At 40.5% G+C, this 10226-nt stretch overlaps 1 protein-coding gene across 2 annotated transcripts in view; it reads right to left on the minus strand.

The window, feature by feature from the left end:
- Positions 1-10226, minus strand: part of dtx4a (deltex 4, E3 ubiquitin ligase a) — a 26013-nt gene that overhangs the window by 9083 nt on the left and 6704 nt on the right. The gene's annotated exons all lie outside the window — the stretch shown is intronic.

Below are 10226 nucleotides of genomic sequence, written 5' to 3' on the forward strand. Positions count from 1 at the left end.
TATATATATATATATATATATATATATATATATATATATATATATAAAAAATTGTATAACATAAAAACTCTAAAAAAATAATAATAAAAAAAAACCTCAAAATAAAAAAAACAAATTTTTTGTTTTTATAAAAATCCAAAAATAAACTCAAACTAAAAAACCTCAAATTTTAAATAAAAATACAAATCCAAAAATAACCAAATTACTCGCATTTTTAAAAAATAAATACATTTATGAGTTTATAATTAGAATAACCATTGAAACTTCATGTAAAACATCTGCATGCTTTAAAATAATGACAATTTGGCTTCATGGTATTCTGAAATGTGCCCTGGGCATGTTTTTGTGAGATTCACTCATTCAGTACATAGACACAAAGAGCACTGGTGTGTAACTGTCCAATCCTGCTGCCAGATGTTTGGAAAGCAGAAGTGATGAGGGGAAATCTTTATCACTGTGCTAAAGTTTATCTTGATGATGCTGATAACGGAATGAGGAGAAACCATGATGTCATGATGGTCATAACTCTTACTTCTGTCCTGAACGGCTGTGTTGTCAGTGCTCACAGCGGCCAGAAGAGTCTTCCAGAATAAACGTGAGCTAGCAGGAGTGTGTTTAAGGGTTATACAAGCTGTTGGCATGTATGTCTCATCAAGTGCAGCGAAACACTGAGACACAGATCAGTGTGCCAACATCAGCTAATGCGTTCACGGCAAGGTGCCACCATCAAGATGAAAAATGAGTAGAGGAGGGAGAATGGGGAGTTGACACGGATGTGCTGGGTGGGTGGGGGGGTGAAAGGAGGCGACCGGAAAATCTTCAGTCACGTTTGCTGCTGGCTAATCTAGCGGTATTAACACAAAACCCATATGGCTGCAGGCATAAGCACAACTCACCTAATCAAACCACGGCCAGATGTAGTCACTTACTGACGAACATGAAGACAGCAATGAAGGAGGGAAAAGATGGAGACGGAAAAGGGAGCAGGTGGAGAGGGCAGGAGGCAGGGAATCTCTAACATTGAGGGCTTTTGCTAGCTTGATGAAAAAAACTCACTGACACCACCCTCGACATTGATCCGGTCACAATCCTTTTTACTTTTTAGCTTGTTTGAAGAGGCACTGTCGATTGAATCCCATTTGCCAGCACTTTTGTTTCTGTTATAGGCAGACTGTGATTTATTTCTGTGAGCTTCACATTTTATTACAATACTGTGGGATCAGATGACAATAACATGGTATTTTTATTTAAATCATGATGCTGAAATGGGTTGGGAATTTTTTGAATGTTTTTTTTTTGTTTATATATATTCACCAAGGTTGGATTTATTTTATCAAAGATACAGTAAAACTCATATTGTGAACACTATTCTCATTTAAAATAAGTATTTTCTATTTGAATATATTTCTCTCTTTCAGCATCATTACTCCAGTCACATGTGTCACATGATCCTTCAGAAATCATTCTAATATGCTGATTTGTTGCTCCCTTCAGAAACATTTCTAATTATTATAAATGTTGAGAACAGTTGTGCTGCTTAAAATTTTGGTGGAAACCATGATACCTGTTTTCAGGATTATTTTAATGCATAGAATGTCCAAAAGAACATTGTGACGAGTGGGGTGGGTCCGAGAGCCGTGGGAACGGAGCGAGGCCGGTGGAGTAATTGATAATGAGCGACACCTGCACCACTCACCGGTCTCGAGTCTCACGGAGGAGCTCCAGAAGGATAAAAGGAGGAGTTACGACAGTGAAAGACGAGAGAGGACCAGGCCTGGATTTTATTTTGTGTTTTGTGTGCGGCAGTCGTCTGCGAGGGGCTGCCGCTTTACTTTCATTTTGTGTTTGTTTATTTTATTAAAGTTTTCTTTAAATGTTCGCTGGTTCCCGCCTCCTTCTTCCCGTGACTACAAACATTGTTACATTGGTGCCGAAACCCGGGAGGAAGGAGGGACATGCTGTCAGAGAGCCTTCGCTGCTGAGGGGGATCGCGGTGCTGAGGAGATCGGGCAGCAGGAACAAGCGGAGGGACGGCCGGTGGCTGCCCGAGGCAGTGGTGCTGGAACGATGGAAGACAAGGGGGGACGGAGAGCTCGCTGCCGTGCTCCTGGGTCGAGGAGGGGTGGCTGCCGTCCGTGAGGGAGCGGAGGAGTCGGGCCCCATTCGCCAGGAGGTCAGAGCCTGCTGCCATCTGCCATGATTGGGAAGGAGCAGGGAACGGGGGACTCGCTGCCGGCTGCCCTCAATAGGAGGAGCCATCGCCATCCGCCAGGGTGCGGAGGAGTGGTGGCCCATCCACCAACGATGTCCAGTACCATTGCATGGCACCGTGAGTGAGTAGAGCACAGTCTCGGGAGTACCCCCTGGCCTGCAAGGGGCGATGGGGGTATGTGACGAGTGGGGGCGGGGCCGAGAGCCGTGGGAACGGAGCGAGGCCGGGGGAGTAATTGATAATGAGCGACACCTGCACCACTCACCGGTCTCGAGTCTCACGGAGGAGCTCCAGAAGGATAAAAGGAGGAGTTATGACAGTGAAAGACGAGAGAGGACCAGGCCTGGATTTTATTTTGTGTTTTGGTTCTGTTTGTGCTATTTTGTGTTTATTTTATTATTAAAGTTTTGTTTAAATGTTCGCCGGTTCCCGCCTCCTTCCCGTGACTACGAACGTGGTTACAAACAGGATTTATTTGAAATAGAAATGTTTTGTAAAATAATAAATGTCTTTACTATATGGGTGCTCCGATTGATCGGCTACCGATCATTATCGGCCGATAATCACGTTGGGATGATTGATCGGCGGGCTCTAAAAGGCCGATCTCAAGCTGATGACGCTGCCGTGAGAGGTTTGGCACGACATGCAGCTGCACCATCTCAGTCTTTGTCCGGCGTGGGTGAAATCATTATAATGCTGAAGGTGAGGTACTCACCTTCTTGTTTCTGTACCTCACCTTTATATTTCTTCATTAAATAACTTACAAAGTAATTTGAAAACCTTGTGTGAGACGTAATTTCACAAACAGCGTGAATCACCGCACGCGCTCTCTCTCTCAAAATACGCAAATGGCTTAAAATCACCACACAGCGCATCTGTCTATAAGCGAGCTGCACAGTTGACACAGGAATTGTCACTTGCACAATCGAGGCAGTGTCACATCGTCACTAAAGTAAAGTTTTTGCATTACTTTTTAATTCTAGCCAGTGTTTAACCATTCAGCACTCGTGCACTCATGCACACTTGCAGAGCACACACATAACGCCAGGCTCACATTACTCTGTTTGCAGTGCGTGGTATGTGGTGCGCATTTTTTCCGCGCTCATATTAACGGATTAAAGCATTCACACTGCACATGGCAGTGCATTCAGGAGCGGTGCGTCTGCAGCAGTGCAGAGATCATTTCCGCACCGAGTCTATTTTTGCTGTGATACACGCGCTGAATTTCAGTGACAGCACATTGTTTGTAGTACATATGAAAACAAAAATTTAGCAATTGCACCATAAATGCATGTAATTAAAGTATACTGTGAGACGTAATTTCACAAACAGCGTGAATCACCGCACGCGCTCTCTCTCTCAAAATACGCAAATGGCTTCAAATCACCACACAGCGCATCTGTCTATAAGCGAGCTGCACAGTTGACACAGGAATTGTCACTTGCACAATCGAGGCAGTGTCACATCGTCACTAAAGTAAAGTTTTTGCATTACTTTTTAATTCTAGCCAGTGTTTAACCATTCAGCACTCGTGCACTCATGCACACTTGCACAGCACACACATAACGCCAGGCTCACATTACTCTGTTTGCAGTGCGTGGTATGTGGTGCGCATTTTTTCCGCGCTCATATTAACGGATTAAAGCATTCACACTGCACATGGCAGTGCATTCAGGAGCGGTGCGTCTGCAGCAGTGCAGAGATCATTTCCGCACCGAGTCTATTTTTGCTGTGATACACGCGCTGAATTTCAGTGACAGCACATTGTTTGTAGTACATATGAAAACAAAAATTTAGCAATTGCACCATAAATGCATGTAATTAAAGTATACTGTCTTTCACAGTCAACACATGGCTTTTTGGTTTTAAAGTTTTAAAGGAAAAGAGCACTTTTAGATAAACAAGGCAATAATAGATGGCACTTGTGGAGGAAGGAAAACAAAGTTCTTTATGAACCGCAGGATTGCTTGTAATAAAGATTTCAATGCAAAAGGAAAGGCAGTAGAGCTGACTATTTATGTCAATGGTAAGTTTGTGATAACGTAAGAAAAGCAGTTTAAATATTTTGCCACTTGCTTGAGCAACGTAATATATAAATCTAGAATTAAATGCAAAAGTAAAAAGCATTGAATGATGTGTTGCTTATATTTATTGTGTTTAAACATGTCTGTGAAAGACTGTATTACTGTACTGTGTAAAAAAAGAATTGCAATGCTGAAAAAGCATTTTCAGTGACAATGTTTGGATTTGAAATCAAAATAATGGAATGATTATAATGTTGGAATAAATGTTGCGTTTGTGGTAAACAGCCACGGATCAGTAGCGGACTCCTGTGTGAAAGCTGCTTCTCCTCTCACAAGAGTCACCTAAGAGGGGAATTTCCCCCATTTTCAAAAATGAAATTCAGGCCCTGAATAAATGTCTAAAAATCCTGATTGAAGTATCACTATAAATAGTTATAAATTATAAAAAGAAGGCTTTAAAAAGATCGGTATCGGTGATCGGTATCGGCAGATACTGCTTTCTGTGATCGGCGATCGGCCTCAAAATTCATGATCGGACCACCCCTACTTTACTATCACCTTTGATCAATTTAACACAACACCTTCCTGAATAAAAGTATTAATGTCTTCTGAAACTTAAACTTCTGAAAGGTACTTCAAAGAATACCATAGTAGCCCATATGCCCAAAAGCATAGTATTAACATGGTACCATTTACAGAAAAACTACCATTTTAAAGCTCTCTCTCTCTCTTTCTCTCACTATCCAATTTTTTTACCATAAAAAAATCCAACTGAGTTCGAACAAATCACACAAGCCTCTCATTATTTACTACATCAGCAAAATCATGGTGCTTACTGGCTTATTTGTATACCTAATATGAAAATAACCGTGATTCTGTGCCGAAAAAGGCAGGTTTTTGTGTGTTTTGTGTATATTCTGTAACTATAATTCAAGCCAGTACCATGACAGTAATGCTTAACTCTACTACTGATGTGCTAAACAAAGAGAATGAACGTACAACAATCAACAATTGTTTACTGTCCATTGCAAGTGTACCTGGAAAAGATCAAGGAGGTTTAAAGGTGAAGGTTCATATTAGAGAAAGAGATTTGTCATCAGTGACGTCAGGCTCAATTACCGCCCAGCTACAGGTGTCATATGGGAGCCCTGCTTTCACACGACACCCACGACAGACCGAAACCCACCTCAAAAAACGAAGCATGCTTGAAAGAAGAAGTGAAAACACTGCTCAAGGGGATAATCATAATCAGAGTGCCTGTCAGAAAAGCCATGATCCAGTGGTGGCAGAAACGCAAGTGAAACGGAATTAAAAAAAGAAATGTGCAGTCATTGCCATAAACAACTAATCATTTTCACCATCAGCTAAACATCTGTAAACCGACTGGCTAAAATCACACTTGTCCTGATGTAGGAACTAAACAAATATACGTTTGCATACTTTACTTGGTAAAATGAAAAACATACACACAATATAAATTCAAGTAAAACAGTTTGCTACACTGTTTTTAAGATCTAGAAGTGCAATATAATCCAGACATTTCTCAGACTGTCCAGACATAGAGAGAGTTTTCTTTCTAGCCCCCTCTAGTGGATTAAATATATAAACACTTGTGACCTGTTAAAGGGATAGTTCACCCAATAAATGAACTTTTTTTTCATCAGCGTAGTTTACGTTAATGAGTGTGTTGATATCCAGCCGAAGAGCAATCAACCATAACTTCAGGCGAGCAGGCTCAGAAGTTGGGAATACGTGGAAAGTCACCACTCCCGAATGAGTTCGCGCGAGAGAACGTAATCTTTTAGTTTTAAGTCGGTTTGAACAATCCGTATAAGCGCAAGTAAGTACCATTTTGATTAGCCGTCGTACCTACAATGACTGTGCACTTGAATGCATAAATTGAAGAGTAAAATACTGAATTCCAGAAGTAGAATTTGGTATATCCACTTTCACTTCAATGACAGAAGCACTTGTGCCACATTAACCTAAAAATAGTGCACATATTTCTGTTATTTCCAAATGTACACCAATGTTCAAAAGTTTGGGGTCGGTAAGATTATTTAAAGGTGACATATCAAGAAAATCGGACTTTTCCAGGTTTTAAGTGCTATAATCAGGTCCCTGGTGCATCTACCAACAGAGGAAACGTGAAACAGATTAACCCAGTAATTTTGTTTTGGTAAGCCTTTTTCTGCAAGCGTCTGAAAAAATGAGCGCGTCTGTTTCCGCTCCCTTGGTGACGTGGCAAAGGGATCTCATTATAATATTACCGCCCCTTAATCTGCACGGCGCCGTCATTTTGATTTCGCAAGCGACAATGGTGTACCAGCTCTAATGCCATGGCGAAAGTTTGAGCAAAACATGCTAACTGTTCTGCCTTTGTCTGCACAGACCAGCACAGAACACTATTTAGATCTAAAATAACCATGCGATTTATTTCCCAGCAGTTTACCTTCACAGACATAACCGACTGTTTTTGTAACTCGTGTGCTTTTAACGTAAACTTGTGTGTGAATGAGAACTTAGTTTAGTACTCACATGCTGTGACAGCCGCTTTCTGTCCGTGTGCTTCGTACGTGTGCACTCAGAAAACCGTATATCAGAAGTTTAAACTAATATGGTTTAAAACGCATGATTTCAGCACGATAAACATGATAATCAGAACCAAAACAGAGGTTTTTAGCAGGTACGAGCCGTAATGGTGCAGCTCTATTCTGGAAAAGGGGGCGGGGAGCAGCAGCTCATTTGCATTTAAAGAGACGGGCCGAAAAACAGCGTGTTTCTGCTTCCACTCAAAATAGGCATTTTCAAAATTATATAATACATGATCTGTGGAGTATTTTGAGCTGAAACTTCTCAGACACATTCTGGGGACACCAGAGACTTATATTGCATATTGCAAAAAGGGGCATAATATGTCTCCTTTAATGTTTTTGAAAAGTCTCTTACGCTCACCAAGGCTGCATGTATTAGATAACAAATACAGTAAAAACAGCACAATTGTGAAATATTATTACAATTTAAAGTTTCTATGTTAATATATTTGACATTGTAATTCATAACTGTGATGCAAAGCTGAATTTTCAGCATTATTACTCCAGTCTTTGAACCTCCAGAAATCATTCTAATATGTTGATTTGGTGCTCAAAAAACATTTCTTCTTATCAATGTTGAAAACATTTTTTTGTTTGTTTAGGATTCACTTTGATAGAATCACAAAAACAGCATTTAATTGAAATTGATTTTTTGTATCAATGTAAACGTCTTTACTATCACTTTTGAGCAACTGCTGAATAATATATTTATGATTCAGCATGCTTGTAAAAATCTAAACCTCATCCTGTGACTTATCAGTATGCCAGAGCATGGCTGAATATGTTGTTTGTTGGCTCACTTCACTTTTCATGGCTCATTCCTCATCTCAGTCATATGCCACTACGCATATACTTAAACCGGCGCTCCTCCAGTGTCTGAGACAGACGTTTGTGTCTACAGGACAGCGTCTGAGTCTCACACACGCACACACACACACACACACACACACACACACTCAAAACACTTGCTCAATCAAGCAACTATTCCCAAACCTCCTTCACACAGACTACTGAATCTTATCCCCCTCCTCTGTCTTTCCACTGACATCCCCCCCTTTTAACTGCATTGTGTTGCAAATACAAAACCCAAGCTGCCGACTGCCAACAAAGGTTGCCTTGGATACGCACTCAGCGCACACACACGCTCTCCAAAACACTCGCACAATGGAGCTAAAGGGGCCCCCAGGAATGAACGGAGCCTGGGAATGGGGAACAGGGAGAACAGGCAGAAAGAAGGAGGAGGACTCTAATGAACGAGACTGACCTGTTGACACCCATGGTGGACTCCCATCGACCAGCCATGTCTAGAAGGCTTCCTTTCATTAACTATACTCTTGCCTTCTCACATGGAACCCACAGAACACACAGCTTTTCAAGTGATGGTATATAATGTGACATACATTATCGTTCCAAAGTTTGGGTTGCCAGGATTTTTTTTTAAAGAAATTAATACTTTTAATCAGCAAGGATGCATTAAATTGATCAAAAGTGACAGCAAAGACATTTATAATGTTACAAAAGATTTCCATTTCAAATATTTATGTCTTTTTGAATTGCTTGTTGTATTCCTCGTTTGAAAGTCACTGAGAAATGAATAAATGTAAATGAAATTAGCCTGAATGTTCTTTCAAACTTTCTATTCCTTGAAGAATCCTGAAAAAAAAATGTGCCACAAAAATATTAAGCAGCATAACTGTTTACACTGTTGATAACAATAAGTAATGTTTCTTGAGCATCAAATCAAGATTAGATTTTTTTCTGAAGGATCATGTGACACTAAATAAATAAACGAATACAGAAGCGAAACCATTTCACATCACAGCACAGACCCACATACAAAGATAACAAATGTACTAGTCATCTAACCCTTTATAACCACAAAAAACTAATACACGGGATGCATTGAATTCCAGTTCTCCAATGTCATGTTTATGTTACAGCAGTTTAAGTCAAATGTGTTCTGAAAAGAGCAATAAATCTGAGCTAACCATCTCCGTGTACACATCCCAGAGTGACAGTCTTTCTGTAAATATTCAAGGTTTTGACATTTGAAGTCAAAGAGGTTGAAATCAAGCTAAGACATTTAACAATCTCACACTTGTTTCACACAGAGGTGCAAGCAGAAAATGTGGTCTTCACAAGCATGTTGAAACATAAGATGTGGTCAAATTATCCATTGTAAATAGTGTAATGCTGTATGAAGCACAGTTTAGAAGTAACCTTCAAACCAAGCAGCTTTCTGTTGTGCAACACGGCAAATTCATGAGAGCAACTTGAGCATGAGTGAAATCTGCGTTGGGATACTTTTTGGCCTCACGCGAAACTCAACTTTATGCCCTTGAGGAATCTTGACTGTATTGGTTTCCAACTGAAATAACTGGACTTTGCCAGTGAAAATGTACAACTAACATGCTCAAAGCTAAATGTTGCTCAATGAAATTTTACATGCGAAAAATCATTTCAATTGGGAGTTTTGCGTTAAGGAGAAGTTTTATCTGCTTTATAGCCAACTAACTTGAATGAATGAATGAATGAGGCATTTATATAGCGCTTTGTGCATTGCTGTACACCCAAAGCGCTTTACAATCATCTCTCCTCAACCACCACCTGGATGATGCGACGGCAGCCAGAGGACAACGGCACCGGTGCGCTCACCTCACACCAGCTACAGGAACTTGGTTCTCATACACTACCGTTAAAATGTTTGTTACAGCTAAGGTTTTCTTTTAAATGTTTCTCTTAAGCTTCATACCAAAGCTACATTTATTAGCTTAAAAAATACACTAAAGCAGTAATATTTTTAAAAATTATTGTCAGCGCCAATAGCCTAGTGGGCAGTGTGCCAACATGCCATTGTATCACAGGAGTCCCGATCTTTCCCGATCCCACCCCCATCTCTCTCCCACTTCACTTCATGTCTACTCTACACTATCCTATCTTAAAGGGGTCATATGATGTGATTTAAATTTTTCCTTTCTCTTTGGAGTGTTACAAGCTCTTGGTGCATAAAGAAGATCTGTAAAGTTGCAAAGACTAAAGTCTCAAATCCAAAGAGATATTCTTTGTAAAAGTTAAGAGTCAACCACGCCTACATAAAACGGCTCGTTCTAACACGCCCCCACATATCTACATCACTATGTGGGAAGATTTGCATAACGCTGCCCAAATATTCATGCAAAGAAAGAAGGCATAACTTTTATTCTCGCTGTAGTATTGTTGTTGGCACTGTGTGCCATGTCGTGAAGGCACTGTGTGTTTCGTTGTGAAAGCGAAACTACTTTGTTTGTTCTTCCAAAAGAGGACGATATCGGCTTCGTCATGCCTGGAGCTGATCTGTGCTGGTCGCTGAGGAAATACATCAACTTTGCGCTGTGGATCGCCAGATCGGCTTTCACC

The sequence above is a fragment of the Sinocyclocheilus grahami genome, unplaced genomic scaffold, assembly GCF_001515645.1.
Source record: "Sinocyclocheilus grahami isolate Dianchi unplaced genomic scaffold, SAMN03320097.WGS_v1.1 scaffold240.1, whole genome shotgun sequence".
NCBI classification, from domain to species: Eukaryota; Metazoa; Chordata; class Actinopteri; order Cypriniformes; family Cyprinidae; genus Sinocyclocheilus; species Sinocyclocheilus grahami.